We start from the raw sequence: 16,207 nt of genomic DNA, 5'->3' as shown, positions 1-16,207 counted from the left end.
TAATGACCTCGTTGTCGACGGGACGTTAAACACTAGTTCCTCCTCCCCCTCCTCCTGTTTTTATTTGTAACAAACCTGTTTTGATATTTAACAAACCTGTGTGGAATGTGCTACATACTATTCACTATGTCAAATTTGCATGCATGATACAGTCTTTATGGAAGACGACGTATAACAAAAAGTTTTTTGAAGATCAGTAGATGACAGTCATACCTGCTGCAAGCGGTCATCAGGAATAAATAGTGTTGAATGCTATCTTGGCTACTAAAATTTTCTTCAAAGCAAGTACAGATCGCTCCTTCCAATCTCTAATTATGAGAAATTGCAAACAACTGAAATGAATCCACTACAAGTGGCACTCGGCTGAAATCGGCTCATTAAAATATGTTGAAACGTAAATATTAGGCTAAGATTCAAGTCAACGTTACCACAACATTTTCCTTGAAATTTCATTGTTGTGCTCCTCGGTAAAGTATATGTTGTTACGAACATTTGTGGAAAGTTAAAACAGCGTAAATAGTGATGTTTGGCGAATGGTGTATTCCACTACACAGTAAAAACCCTGAGGCTATAGTTAAGTCTTGACTCTTCACTGTAGCCTTTCCACCAGTGATGTTTGCGCTGCCGCTCGCTTGGGCAGTCTCTTTTGAGTGAGGGAGGTAAGGAGTGTGACTAGTGATATACAGTTTCAACTTACCACAAATGTTTTAAGAAAGTGCCCAGGTCTCAACGATACATCCTCCGGAATGAACAGATATATTAAACCAGCTCCATGAAAGTGCAGAAATGTGCACTACAAGTGAGACGTTCATACCTTTTGTTCCTCGACCTGTATTGCTTCCTGCCGTAGATTCCGGACGTTTTCTTACTGCAAAAAAAGAAGTAAGTGCTAAGTTTTCTTTAGATGATAGCAAACCAGTAAACTTATCAACAGGAAACAGAGTATGTAAACTATGTTTTAGTCTATATATCTTCCATCACCATGATATGACGCACAGCAGCCTTTGTAGTTTCTTGGTCTCATAGCATAGCGCAGAATGCAGTGCACGTCAATGAATGAAATATTGACTGACTTAATAACTAGCGCCAGTTTTATGGAATGAATCAGGGAGTTACCTAATCCTGCTCAAATATTAGAAATCAATTGACTTGACGAGATGCACCCAATATTATCGTTTGGCCTATTTCGTATGGCTTCCTGGAACATGTGTGCAGTATCAGACAAGCGTTACTGCTGTGCATGACGACCGTATTTGGTGGCAGTTCAGAGTAGCGCCAGCTCTTTGTTTGTGAGAATTGTACAAGAGGACAAAGGATGAAAGAACACACAGCCTGCTTAACGCGGGGAATATCGGGAATGACACCGATCTTAATGCTTCTTCCCATCGGAGGCAGCTATCGCCTTCACTGTCTGTCCCTCATTAGTTTTCTGACTGGCGTCTTGTTATTAAAATATCCACTAAAACTTAAAATAATGCAGTACCTGACAGCAGGTGCAGGCGATCCAGTGTTCTGGTACAAAAGGTAGCCGTATAATAATGCGAATTTTATCTAGTCCTTCTTCTTTTGTTGCCATGTTATACCGGGTAGACAACGACTGACCTTGCCATTGAATTCCTTCCGTCCCAATTAAGCGTGCTTCTGTTTTGAAACCAAGTGCTGTTCACTTACGTACTCCTTTCCACGACATTCCAACATATTATGTCATCAAACGAATTTTGGAATTGGTATGTCCCAAACTGCTGCAGACTTTGTTACCGCTTTGACAAAGATTTTATAAATTTCAGGAACAGCAGCTACAGTGGCCAGTAAATACGAAGTTTCAAAAAGTTGCACAGAACACTGACTGGACATTAAATATCACTATTTTGACAAATCTGCTGTTGCCGAACACAGCATCATAAACATACGAAATGAAAGTCTTATCCCATACATCTACGTGCTAGGACTCTGTCATCAAGGAAGTTGTGGGAACAAGAGACCGACCAGTGAAGTGCATTGTTTATTCCTTGGGAGAGTAACTAATTATGACAGTTGGATGTTTATTCTTTGTTTTTTTTTCTTTTAGCTGTTACTTCCGACTGTAAACTAACTAAATACATCTCTCGAGTTACATATGAGTTTGATCTTTGACATACGTAATTAGTGACACCGAAAACAAGAAATGTTTAAGTCGCAATAACATTTTTCGGATTGCATCTGTTAACCATGGAAGGCGCAATAAATTTTGTACAAACCACTGGTAAGGAGATCCGGCAGACTATCTCATAACGACATCACTACCACCTCAAACGGAGCTACCACTACTGATAAAGTCATTCGTGATCTTGTGACAAGGATGAGAGGACCATCAGCATCCCGCCATGGTCGATATCAGGTTTTCGTGCAAAAAGCATTGGCGGACTGCTCGCATGTCAGGTTGCGCACGGACGCCTTACGGGCTCCTCTAGAACCTTCTTATACTGGACCCTACCAGGTACTGCGACGTGATGTCCATACTACAGACATCTCGCAAAATGGAAAAACTCTAAGTGTCTCCAGTGAAAGAGTGAAAAAAAAATAGCACTGAGCACTATGGGACTTAACATGTGAGGTCATCAGTCCCCTAGAACTTAGAACTACTTAAACCTAACTAACCTAAGGACATCACACACATCCATGCCCGAGGCAGCATTAGAACCTGCGACTGTAGGAATCGCGCGGTTCCAGACTGAAGCGCTTAGAACTGCTCGGCTACCACGGCCGGCAAGAGTGAAACCAGCATGGATCTTGCCATCACCGATGCACGAAAGCACTACTATAGTTCAGGGTGACCTCGGGGCAGGCGAGCCAACACCCAATCGAATTGAAGAAACAACGCCAAGATGCCAGAGGACTACGGAACAACTAGTCACATCTGTGCTCATGCGGATACAACAACCGGTCGTCCATATAAGAGCTAAACGACAAGTCAAATTCAAGTACCTCTGCATCCCAGGTGCTCCGCACTTTTTAAGGGGTGAGCAGTGTGGGTACAAGAGACCAACCAGTGAAGTCCATTGTTTATTCCTTGGAAGAGAAACTTATTTTGAGTGTTGGATTTTTATTCTTTTTTTGTATAGAGCTGTTACTTACGACTGTAAGCTAACTAAATAAATGGCTCTGACCTACAAAGCTGTTGCAATCAGAATGTACAACAGCAACTACTTCAACTTGGACAGCGGCTATACCCTTCGTGGTGCGTGGGAAACAGAGGCGTGACCCTGAAAGTATGCCTTCAAGTAAGCTACCAAATAAAGACATCAGCATCGTTTCTAATGTTCCTCCATCACAGAAGTATACAAAATCTCTGGTATCACGTGTAAGTTCCGTGACTTCATGACGTCTCTATGAAATACTTCAGCGAACAAGAATATACAGCACCCAAACGGCCAGATCGTCAGGTGGTTAAAATACCACGAGCTTTCGACTGAGCCCTTCTGAGCCATTGTCAAGTGGTAAATGGCTCCCGAGTCGCCGTGGCCCTGCCGTTGTATAGGTTGTGACGTCACTGGTGCTCACTTCCTCGCTAAGTGTGTTGAGTGACCGTGACGGACGGTCACTGAACAGGACTGTGACAGAAAACAAGAGGACGACAACTGCAAAATTCACTACAGCATTGCATGTCACGCTCGCGAACTCCATGAAGATCAAAACAACACGAGGGGAACTCCATAAGTTGAGAGTTGCAGGGACAGCCGCAATTCTAAAACCACCCAACAGTGATGAAAATACTCGTAATATGAAAGCGTGACGCGAAACTATAAAACATTGAGTATGGAGAAATGGAAGAAAATCATTTGGTCGAATGAGTTTCATCTCACACTGTCTCTAACTTCAGGCCGGGTCTACGTCCCAAGCATGAAATATTGCGGAGGTTCGGTGATGATTTGGGCAGCCATACTATGGTATACTATGAGTCCCGTGGATAATGCGGATGGTTGCATTACTGCGAAGGATTATGTGACCATTCTGGTGGATCAGGCCCACCCCATTGTTCAATGTTTGTTCCCCAGTGGTGATGACGTGTTCCAAGACAACCAAGCCCCTGTTCATGCAGCTTCCTTCGTCAGGACTATAGTAGCTTCCTGAGCACGAGGATGAACTGGCCATCACAGTCACCAGATATCAACGTTATTGAGCCTTTGTCGTCTACTTTGGGGAGATGGCCGGATGGCTATCCACCTTCACTTTCCATTACTTTGCAGGAAGAGTGGTATAAGGTTCTCTTGAAAATCATTCAGGACCTGTATTCATCCATTCCTAGACTACTGGGAACTGCTTTGAATGCCAATGTATTTTCCTATACAATATTAGACATGGTGACGCGTTGTCTTATTCGTGTTTCCATTTTTTGTCCAACCCCAATATGTTCGACTAGCACAGTATTCACCGGGCAAAAGATGAGAAATTTAAACATGCATATAGTTCTTTTTTGTTTAAGAGTACGTCAAAAGGACTGATATTAAACTTTGATATAATAGCGAACTTTCCATCGGAATGGTGATCGATTCATATATTCGCTATCATGTTATCAATTGCTCCACAACAGTAGCCAACACGAAGAATCAGATGGGAGATACACTGCTATCCACGTAGAGCAAAACATCGACTTCACCATGCTGTACACACTGATACACGTAAACTATCTGAGGCAAATGCCTATTGTGCCCAAGGTTTTCAGCAGGTTGAAGGCAGATGCCGGGACTGGAAGTTGCGTTCCAAACATTTACGATTGGGAAACCCAACTGCCTTACTGCCAGCTCGTTGGGATGTAGTTGAAAAGAACGAACCACTCTGCCAGGGAACGAAATGTACACTGCTGGTTGTCAAAATTGCAACGCCTGCAACACTAGCAAATAACGTTATATTACTTATTTTGCATAAACCGTGTAATAGTAATAATAGATAATTAAATTTTTAGGCGATTGGGGGTTTCCAGTATTCGGAATTTACTACACAGAGCTCATACATCTGGCAGCAACAACAGCAAACATCAGAATCGACTTCTATTTCAAATAAGCATGGGTGAGAAATACGGATCCGTCATTCCATGCTGCTTCAACTCTAAGCAAGAATTTATAAATCGTAATAGCTGACGGCATGTGGCGGGCCACTGTTTCGCCAGCCGACGACCAGACAGTTGTAATGGGTGGGAGATCTGAAAACGTGCTGGCCACGTCAACAGTCGAACGCACTCTTTGTATCGTTACAGCACGGCCAACATCACAGTCTTGCGTGGTATTGTTGGAAGATAATATAACGCAGACCTCGAAGACAGTGCACAGCTACTGGCCTTAATAGGTCAGAAATGTAGCGACTGCTGCCCAAATTACCGATTATGTGAAGCATAGGTGCCCGTGTTACATAACCAAAGATATCCCAAGTCACGCTAGGTGCAGAGCTCGTATGACGATGACGAATGCAATCTGGAACGCTCGTTCACCTCGGTGCCTCCACATAATGATACCTACATTTTCGTTGTTCGTACAGTAAAAATGGCACATGAAGCTCGGCGTTTCACTTTATTACTTCTTGACGACTAACTGTGCTCGTGACACGTTTTGAAGACAGTTTTCATATATGGCACTGAATGTACTAGGAAAATCATGTCATTGTACGACACATAGTTCAGGTGACTGACGTCAAACACAGGGAAAAACTGTTGCATCATGAATGACGTTTTAATTTATTAATTCTTTAGTACTTACTATATTCGCAATGAATTTCGCAGACAGTATACATGTATATTGCTGAATGTACCTACAAAAATATACAATTGTACGACACACAATTTTGCATATATGACGTCAAATACTGAGATGCGTTTCATTTGTGACATCATATATGACGTTTTAATTTCATAATTCTTTACTACCAACTCTTTTCACAACACATTTCGAACGCAATAGTCGCATGTACCTTTGGATGTATCTAAAAAATCGTATTATTGCTCAACACGTAATTCGGAGATATGGCGTCATAAACATTGAGCTGCGTGAAGATGAAACTCCAGGGCGAAAACGAGCGAGGTGGCGCAGTGGTTAGCACACTGGACACGCATTCGGGAGGACGACGGTTCAATCCCGTCTCCGGCCATCATGATTTAGGTTTTCCATGATTTCCCTGAATCGTTTCAGGCAAATGCCGGGATGGTTCCTTTGAAAGGGCACGACCGAGCTTGCGCTCCGTCTCTAATGACCTCGTTGTCGACGGGACGTTAAACACTAACCACCACCACCACCAGGGCGAAATTCTCTAGAAAAATGGTTCAAATGGCTCTGAGCACTATGGGACTTAAGACTGAAGCGCCTAAAACCGCTCGGCCACAGCGGCCGGCGAAATTCTCTACAGATACAGGCGACATATATGTGCAAATATGTGTGAAATATGTTAAATATATGTAAAATATATTTAACATGAGCATATGTGGGCCAAGCCACACGTAAAAAGCTAAGCCTAAAAGTCTGTAACGATTCCAGCCTAACTTGGTACATGTATTAGTTATAATACTGTGCGTGTAAAAACCACCAGCTTCCTATTGGACTGATCGTGATAGCGTGGAGAGAAAAGGATGGAGGAGGAGATGGACAGACAATGAAGGTGTAGCAGCAGATGGGCCCAGATAGGGGGGAGAAGGAGATGGGCAGAGAGAAGTGGTGCGAAAAATGGATAGAGAGAGGAGAAAGGAAAAGATAGAGAAAGGAAAGAGGAGGAGTGAAACAGAGACAGGGGAGGAGGAGGTAGGCAGAGAGAGGGGAGAGGGAAGATGAAGAGATAGAGGGGGGGAGGGATGAAATGGAGAAATAAAGGGAAAAGATGGACAGAGAAAGGAGACAGGAGGAGAGGACGAAATGGAGAGGTAAAGGGAAGAGGAGAAGATGGACAGAGAAAGAAGAGAGGACACAGAAAGGAAAGAGGAGGAGATAAACAGAGACACGGGAGGAAAAGGTAGGCAGAGAGCGGGGAGCGGGAAGATGAAGAGACAGAGGGGGAGGACGAAATGGAGAAATAAAGGGAAGAGGAGAAGATAGGCACAGAAAGGAGAGAGGAGGGGACGAAGTGGAGAGGTAAAGGGAAGAGGAGAAGATGGACAGAGAAAGGAGAGAGGAGGAGACGGACACGGAAAGAAAAGAGGAGGAGATTAACAGGAAGAGGAGAGAGGAGGAGATGAACAGAGGGAGGGGGAAGGAGGAGAAGGACTAATGGAAATATCTGTACAATTTCCGTGAAATGTCACGCACTCAGCTAGTAGAAAAACAAAACTTGTTATAGCCTGATAAAGCTGATGCCGTGTTGAACGGGGTAAACGCTGCGGGGAAGAACGAAAGACAGGAAGAAGGAAAGAAGGTACAAAAGAAGTAGTCAGTTTTTGTAATGGGCAGAATGAAACAAATGCTTTGAAAACGCAGAAACGCCTATCTGAAAATTGCGTGGATTTTCACAGAGTACTTGCGAAACTAAGTAGCCTAATGACAGTGGAGTGCATCGGTGTATTTGCTCATGGCGCCTTTTTCCTACTTTCAAGACGGGTCATTGTACCCCGGATGGAGCAGAGGCTCGTAATAGTAGCTGCGAACGTGCCACGTCACCTGGTGCGGCGCGTGTGGCCTGGGAGTCGCAAGTCTGACACGTGCAGGCGGTACGTGCTCCAGTAAGGCGGCAGCAGCCGGCCATCAGGAATGACCGAGCTGTGCTCCCGTAAGGCGAGCCCCGAATGCTGCTGAGTGCCGAGCCGCGTGCAGCGTGGCACGTGTCCGTCGGCGACAGAGAGCAGCCCTTATTGAATGGCCCGGCTCGCACGCCAGTGACGCGTCGGTTCGCCTTTCATGTCCATAACTCTATATCGGGACATCAAAAGCGGCAGCACTCATCTTTTCCTTGAGAGCTCTCTCTCTGCGCTGATGAAACGCGTCTATTTTGAAAGCGAGTGATTCACATGTTTCGCTCGAACGTAAAGACGGCGGGAACACAGGGAGTAAAGGACACTCATGAAACGCATTCGAGAACTCAGTGCTCTAGACGTCTTTTAGGTGTTGTGTAGGAGTATAGATATAAGGGTCATTGATCAAAGTAACTAATTTGTCCATCATTATATACACTGAAGCGCCAAATAAACTAGTATAGGCATGCGTATTCAGATACATCTACATTTACATTTACACTACGCAAGCCACCCAACGGTGTGTGGCGGAGGGCACTTTACGGGCCACTGTCATTACCTCCCTTTCCTGTTCCAGTCGCGTATGGTTCGCGGGAAAAACGACTGCCGGAAAGCTTCCGCGCGCGCTCGAATCTCTCTAATTTTACATTCGTGATCTCGTCGGGAGGTATAAGTAGGGGGAATCAATATATTAGATACCTCATCCAGAAACGCACCCTCTCGAAACCTGGACAGCAAGCTACACCGCGATGCAAAGCGCCTCTCTTGCAGATCTGTCACTTGAGTGGCTATCACGCTTACGAAATAACCCTGTTCTGTTTGCTAAAAACTCTTCAATCCATCCACACAGCTGGTCTGATATTCCGTAGGCTCTTACTTTGTTTATCAGGCGACAGTGCGGAACAGTATCGAACGTCTTCCGGAAATAAAGGAAAATGGCATCTACCTGTCAGCCTGTATCTAATATTTTCTGGGTCTCATGAACAAATAAAGCGAGTTGGGTCTCACACGATCGCTGTTTCTTGAACCCGTGTCGATTCCTACAGAGTAGATTCTGGGATACCAGAAACAACATGATACGTGAACAAAAAACATGTTCTAAAATTCTACAACACAACGATATCAGATATATAGGCCTATAATTTTGCGCATCTGCTCGACGACCCTTCTTCAAGATTGGGACTACCTGTGCTCTTTTCCAATCATTTAACCTTCCGTTCCTCCTGCGGTACACGGCTGTTAGAAGGGGGGCAAGTTCTTTCGCGTACTCTGTGAAGAATCGAATTGGTATCCCGTCAAGTCCAGTGGACTTTCCTCTGTTGAGTGATTTCAGTTGCTTTTCTATTCCTTGGACACTTATTTCGATGTCAGCCACCTTTTCGTTCGTGCGGTGATTTAGAGAAGGAACTGCAGTGCGGTTTCCGTCTGTGACACAGCTTTGGAAAAAGATGTTTAGTATTTCAGCTTTACGCGTGTCATCCTCTGTTTCAGTGCCATTATCATCCCAGAGTGTCTGAATATGCTGTTTCGATCCACTTACTGATTTAACGTAAAACCAGAACTTCCTAGGGTTTTCTGTCAAGTCGGTACATAGAATTTTACTTTCAGAGATATGTAAAGGGGCAGAATACGGCACTGCGGTCGACAACGCCTATGTGAGACAAAATGTGTCTGGTGCAGTTGTTAAACCGGTTACTGCAGCTACAATGGCAGATTATCAAGATTTGAGTGAGTCTGAACGTGGTATTATAGTTTACGCACGAGCTATGGGACACAGCATCTCCGAGATGCCGATGAAGTGGGGATTTCACGAGTGTACCATGAATACCAGGAATCAGGTAAAACTTCAAATCTCCGACATCGCTGCGGCTGGAAAAGATCCTGCAAGAACGGTACCAACGACGACTGAAGAGAATTGTTCAACGTGACACAAGTGCAACTCTTCCGCAAACTGCTGCGGATTTCAATGCTGGGCCATCAATAAATGTCAGCGTCCGAAGCCTTCAACGAAACAACATCGATATGGGCTTTCGAAGCCGAAGGCCCACCCCAGTACCCTTGATAATTGCACGACACAAAGCTTTACCGTTCTCCTGGACCCATCAACACCGACATTGGACGGCTGATGACTGGAAACACGTTGCCTCGCCGGACGAGTCTCTTTTCAGATTGTATCGAGCGGATAGACGTGTAGGTATGGAGACAACCTCATGAATTCATGGACCCTGCATGTCATCAGGGGACTTTTCAAGCTGGTGGAGGCTATATAATGGTGTGGGGCGTGTGCAGTTGGAGTGATATGAGACCCCTGTTACGTCTGCATACGACTGACAGGTGACATGTACGTAAGCAACCTGTCTGATCACTTGCGTCCATTCATGTCCATTGTGCATGTAGGATAACGCGACACTCTACACGTCCAGAATTGCTACAAAGTGATTCCAGGAACTCTCTTCTGATTTTAAATACTTCTGCTGGCCACCAAACTCTTCATATGACCATTATTCAGCATATCTGGAATGCCCTACAGTGTGCTGTTCAGAAGAGATCACCCCCTCGTACTGTTACGGATTTATGGACAGCCCTGCAGGATTCATGGCGTCAGTTCCCTCCAGCACTACTTCAGACATTAGTTGAGTCCATGCGACGTCGTGTTGCACCACTTCTGCGTGCTTCCGGGGGCCCAACACGATATTAGGCAGATGTATCAGATTATTTGGCTCTTCAGTATATTTCAATTAACTTCATTTCAAGTAATTTTTTGGTTCAAATGGCTCTGAGCACTATGAGACTTAACATCTGTGGTCATCAGTCCCCTAGAACTTAGAACTACTTAAACCTAACTAACCTAAGGACATCACACACATCCATGCCCGAGGCAGGATTCGAACCTGCGACCGTAGCAGTCGTGCGGTTCCGGACTGAGCGCCTTAACCGCGAGACCACCGCGGCCGGCAAGTAATTTTTTAAGAAATGCAGAAGACATTTTGAAATACCCATTAAACGAGTACACAGCAAGGTTAATTTAAAACAGGCCGTGGGAAGAGAGGCGATTGATAGATTAGGATAGATTAGGCTAAAAATATAATGTCTAGAACAGCAGGAGACTACTGGGGAAAAAAAGAGGGAAAGCTAGTTTAACGTCGAGGGCAGTAGAGATGTGGAGTTAGCTCGCACTGGGTGAGAATGGGAAAGAAATCGCAAATTGTTATTTTTCAGCATGCATCACACGATCAGTTTTCTATTACTTGGAGGATGTTACCACACTTTTTCGAAACCACGTAAATGTCTCCCATAGCAACACGTAAGTTTGACATTTGGCTCAAAGGTGCCTACTGTCTTCATCTGTAATGATGCAAAAGCGTGGTGGCGCCTTACGACAACATCCTCGGACTCGGCGATGTTTCAAACAGCAGGGTATTGACAATTACAAAAAAAAAAATAAAAAAAAAAAATAAAAAATAAAAAAATAAATAAATAAATAAATAAATAAATAAAATAAAATAAAATAAAATAAAAAGAAATGGGGGCACAGCTCAGAAGTTAATGCGAGGTGTACGGTGGGTTAGTGATGGTTAGGCACCAAATTTCACCACAATTCTGCACAACGCTTGTCAGACGGTGGGAATGTTGTCACACCTCCTCTTACCCAAGTTTCATCCCTTCTTTTGGTACTTCGGTGGTGGAAGTCAGCACTCTAACACCCAGGATTTAAATCAAGCGATTTTCTTATGGGCCGTCGAGGAAAACTATTCAGACACACCGTCGCTGAGAATCGACACGAAAAACCCTTAAGAGATGGCTTAAACGCCGTCAATGAAACCACCCTTTCCCTGGGAGCCTTGATTCCAACAACAGGACGAGATTCTTCTCAATCTTTTCCATTGCTGTCACCTTCTGGGCGATGCAACGTACTTTAAAGAAAATCATGGGTTGCAACCCCGCTGAAGGTGATCGAACTCCTTTGGAGTGTAGTGTGACCATAATTTTTGCTCTGTGGAACCACTCGGGGTCGTTCGAAAACTTTTCGACGAAATTTGAACATGAGAACTAGCACTTGTAACACCAAACTCACTCTCCTATAACTTCAAAACAGAAAACACGGCTCCATCTAGACGTAGGACCAATGTCGCCATCAGACAGACAACTTCGATGGAGCAAAGAGTTCAGAACGGCCAGCAAACGAGAGCATTACAACTTGATGAACATAAACAGCCACCTGAGAGGATTAAGCAAGACGAACGGTGCAGACTTGACAAAAGTGTATGATCCAAAGTAGACAGGATATAAAAAATATGGTACATAAAATTTTCTATAATAGCGTTCCCTTACGCCATATGCTCTTGCTAAACTGGACACCGTCTTAGAGCTTCCAGTGCTGGCCATGACTCAGGCATCAGCTTCCTCTCGTACTGGTAACTGCAATTAACCTTGGCCTCTAGCTTAATCACTGTGATTATGGTCGAGCCTCAGGAGTGCATACAGCTCGAAGCTTTGCTGTGTTCCTTGAATCTGTAAAGCCAAACACCACATACTGCTCTGGCTGGAACGACGCCTCGTGTTGGCAGCTAGCCATCACCAGCCTTAGCTGTCCCTCCACCAGGCTGCCTTGTACGTCTGCACCGTTCGTCTTGCTTAATCTTCCCAGGTGGCTGTTTATGTCCATCAGGTTGTAATGCTCTCGTTTGCTGGCCGTTCTGAACTCTATGCTCCATCGACGTTGTCTGTCTGATGGTGACAGTGGTCCTACGTCTAGATGGAGCCGCACTATGACCATCAATTGCCTGGACCAGCCTCGCCAACGCACAGACAAGCTCAGCTGGTGCGCCATGCATAGTCCGAGCGCCATACTGACGACTTTTCGTCTGCTGTCCGCAATCCGCATGTTCTGTCTACAAGATTTTGTAGTTGCTACACTTCCAGTCGCCTAGCCTACTCTTCTCCACTGTACAGACCTGCACACCTCACATCGGTGTGGTGCTGCTCCCTCAAAACTAGCTGGTAAGTGAACCCCCAGGGCGGCAGAAAGTGCTGTGTAACTGCTAATACGAGTCATATTCGGGAAGTAAGGACAGATTTGGTGCGAAATGGAAACCACTGTGAAAATCCGATGGAACTTTGCACAGATGTGTTGGGCAGTGTCTTTAGAGTGCCCGTCGATGGCTTCACATCGCTCTTTTCAGTTCACAGCTCGAAGTGATCACACAGAAATGCCTAAGACTACAGTGTCTCCCGCCAAGTATGTGGATATGGTGAGAGATTTCGCCTGAAATTGTGCAGCCTACATAACATAAATGTCATGCGTTTCTTTCTTCAAGACAATTCTCAGCCGCATTCTGCAGGGACAATGAAGCCGCTCCGATGTTCATCGCTGCTCACATGAACAGCTGGCTACGAAGTCAACATTTTGGCACAGACAACAGAAGGCGGACCTGCGAGGAGAATTGGCGGGAAGCACAGGCAATTGATTTCTGTGACGAGGGTGCTGGAAAGTTTGTACAGCTCCACGAAAAATGTCTAAGTCAGAGCAGCGACTATTTAAAGTAGTAGCTGGAAGGTTTGGCTAACTATTACGAATAACTTTTTTTATATTTTCACTGTGGTTTCTATTTTGCGACCGATCGGACTTCACTTTCCGAACAGCCCTCGTACAAATAACGTTCTAACAGCAAAATCCTGACTTGACATAAGTGTGTGATCCACTGTAGACAGGATATAAATAATATGATACATAAAACTTTCTGTAATAGCGTTCCCTTACGCCATCTGCTCTTGCTAAACTGGACATCGCCTTAGAGCGTTCAATGCTGGCCATGACTCAGGCATCAACTTCCTCTCGTACTGGTAACTGCAATTAACCTTGGCCTCTAGCTTAATCACTGTGATTATGTCGAGCTACAGCAACGCAGACAACTCAAATACACTGATACACAGAACAAAACGCACAAATACACAAACAAGAAGATCACTTAATCAGATGATGTGACAACCTTGTAATAACTGGCAATGTGAGCTTAAACTGTTCAACTTGCACAGGTTTTTCGGTGTGCAGTCACGGCTCGATCAACAGAAGGAAGTCATATACAACAAATGCTGAAACATGTGAGAAAAAAGGCGACAGGGACAGAGATTCTGGTGATTAATACTACGGATGCAGTAAAAGTGTGAGCATCACCTGACAGGCAACATGGACGACCCCGAGATTCGGTTGCGGTCATACTTTCGAGCTATCATCATAACATTCATTAATCAACTTGTCACAACAAATGAGCAGTATGGTGCTTCAAGGATATTGGTTCGTTGAAAACCGGCAAGCTTCAGGACTCAAACTCCTACAAACTATCGTCCAAACTGTTGGGTCATGTGGCTCAGAGGATGGCTGCAGCTGTCGCAAAAAGTGCGTGATTACTTCTTCACAAAGGTCCTAAAAGTCAACACGAGTGAGATAGCGTTAGCGGAGTGAAACGGGGCGGTGGAGTGCTATTTAAAATCTCGACTCCCAACGAAAGCATCGGGCAGACTAAAGTCGAACTGCTTTTTATGGTCAACCTAATTATTTTTTGCAGCTGTTCCGAAAGTACTGCGCTTGAACATTTATTGGCAGGCACTAGCGTCTCCTAACGACCTTCTTCAACATGCAGGTGTGTTTTTGCGCGTTAAAGCATTCAAGTTCTTACAAAAACTTGGTTTTATTGGAAGACACCATCTTGCCGAAAGTCAGTAACGTTTCCATACAACTAGGTATCAACTCCAAAACATCAGGGGTAAATACACTATACCTCGCTGTAATCATTAGCTATTTATCACTTCTCTGCTGTCCTCGCTTCACACATAATACTCATTAAAATTTTACAACTACTTGGTTCTAAAATAATACTTATTTTCAAGAGGGTCATTTCTTTTAAAACAAGTTAAGTTTTATCTTTCTCCATCAAGTTTGTTCCTTCACATTTCCAAATAAATTACATTCCATCTAGTTCGTAATAATGGAGCCGGTGGTTGTAGCCGTGCGGTTCTAGGCGCTTCGGTCCAGAACTGCACTGATGCTACGGTCGCAGGTTCGAATCCTGCCTCGGGCATGAATGTGTGTGATGTCCTTAGTTAGTTAGGTGTAAGTATTTCTAAGTCTAGGGGACTGATGACCTCACATGTTAAGTCCCATAGTGCTCAGCGCCATTTTTTGTAATAATGGATAAATTTAGTTTATAACAGTCCCAGAGATATAGCTTAAGAATTTTCTAATAGCCTTCTTTGCTGTCAATGACGTCAAAAAAGTTTCTCAAGTTAGTGAGCTCATATGCGGCAGACATTTAAACGTGTTTTTCTCCAGCAGCAAAATTTTGTTGTACATAACTTCTTATTCTTGGCGCTTCTTTAACTGTTGCCTAAGGTAATGCTCGAGTCGATGTCTTAAGAAGCGACAGACAGGTTAATATTTGAAACTATATGGGAAAAAGTAGGTTATGATCTTATTGGTGTTCGCTTGTAATTTAGTACCACGGTGTAGACACCCAAATTACTAACACATCAATGCAGCAAGGACAATAGCACAAGATATAGTTCACAGATACACTCTAAGACAAAACGCAACACTGAGGAATTATCCGACTGGGACGAGAATCTGTAGATGTGATACACATGTAAATACAAACAAATCAATACAGTTTCGGAAAAAATCGACGATTCATTCAGGCGAAAGAGCTTCACAAAATGAGCGAGTGAATGTGGCTTTTATCCACTTCTGGCCCTTACGCAAGCAGTTATTCGGCTTGGCATTGATTGACAGAGTCATTGGATGTGCTCCTGAGAGACATCTTGCCAAATTCTGCCCAAGTGGAGCAGTAGATCGTCAAAATTCCTAGATGGTTCGAGAGCTCCGCCCGTAATACTCCAAACGTTCTCAGTTGGGCAGAGATCCGGCGACATTGCTGGCACGGAGACAAGCGGTAGAAACTCTCGCCGTGTGCGGGCGGGAATTGTCTTGCTGAAATGTAAGCCCAGGATGGCTTACAATGAAGGTGACAAAACGGGGCGTAGAATATCGTCGACTTACCGCCATTCTGTACGGGTGTCGCGGATGGCAATCAAAGGGGTGCTGCTATGAAATGAGTGGCACCCCACATCATCACTCCTGGTTGTCCGGCCGCATACCAGGCTAGGTATTCCACTGCCGTCTGAGGAGTCTTCAGACGCGTCTTCGATGCTCATAGGGGCTCAGTTCGAAACGGTCTCAGCACTGATGACAATTCTACCCCAGCTAATGATATTCCAGATCGAAGATATGTCTGGAACGCCCCCTACAACGTCTACCGAGTTTCCTAATTCCTTTGTGTGCGTCGTTTTTTTACCCCTTAAAAGTGTATCCAAACATACAAATAGAACTCGCGTTCATTACACTCTTACAGAAACGCGAATAACCAACAACCTACCAAATAAATAACAAAAATTCCAGTAGGTAAACAGTAATTTCCGTGGAGCGTGACGTTCGGTACACGCTTTGAGGTTGAGCATCTGCAGACATTGTAA

General features: G+C 44.4%; 1 protein-coding gene across 2 annotated transcripts in view; it reads right to left on the bottom strand.

Moving 5' to 3' along the window:
* LOC126326193 (myosin-7B) overlaps window positions 1–16,207 on the bottom strand; it is a 269,934-nt gene that overhangs the window by 125,402 nt on the left and 128,325 nt on the right. The window contains exon 2 of one of the 2 annotated variants that reach the window (XM_049995575.1): window positions 815–868. The exons of the other annotated variant lie outside the window; for it this stretch is intronic. The gene's annotated coding sequence lies outside the window, so the exon portion shown is untranslated. The remainder of the gene's footprint in view (window positions 1–814; window positions 869–16,207) is intronic. 2 annotated transcript variants of the gene reach the window in all.

The sequence above is a fragment of the Schistocerca gregaria genome, chromosome 2 (assembly GCF_023897955.1).
Source record: "Schistocerca gregaria isolate iqSchGreg1 chromosome 2, iqSchGreg1.2, whole genome shotgun sequence".
In the NCBI taxonomy this organism is placed as follows: Eukaryota; Metazoa; Arthropoda; class Insecta; order Orthoptera; family Acrididae; genus Schistocerca; species Schistocerca gregaria.
Note: the sequence above shows the minus strand (reverse complement) of the source record. Positions and strands in the feature narration are given on the sequence as shown.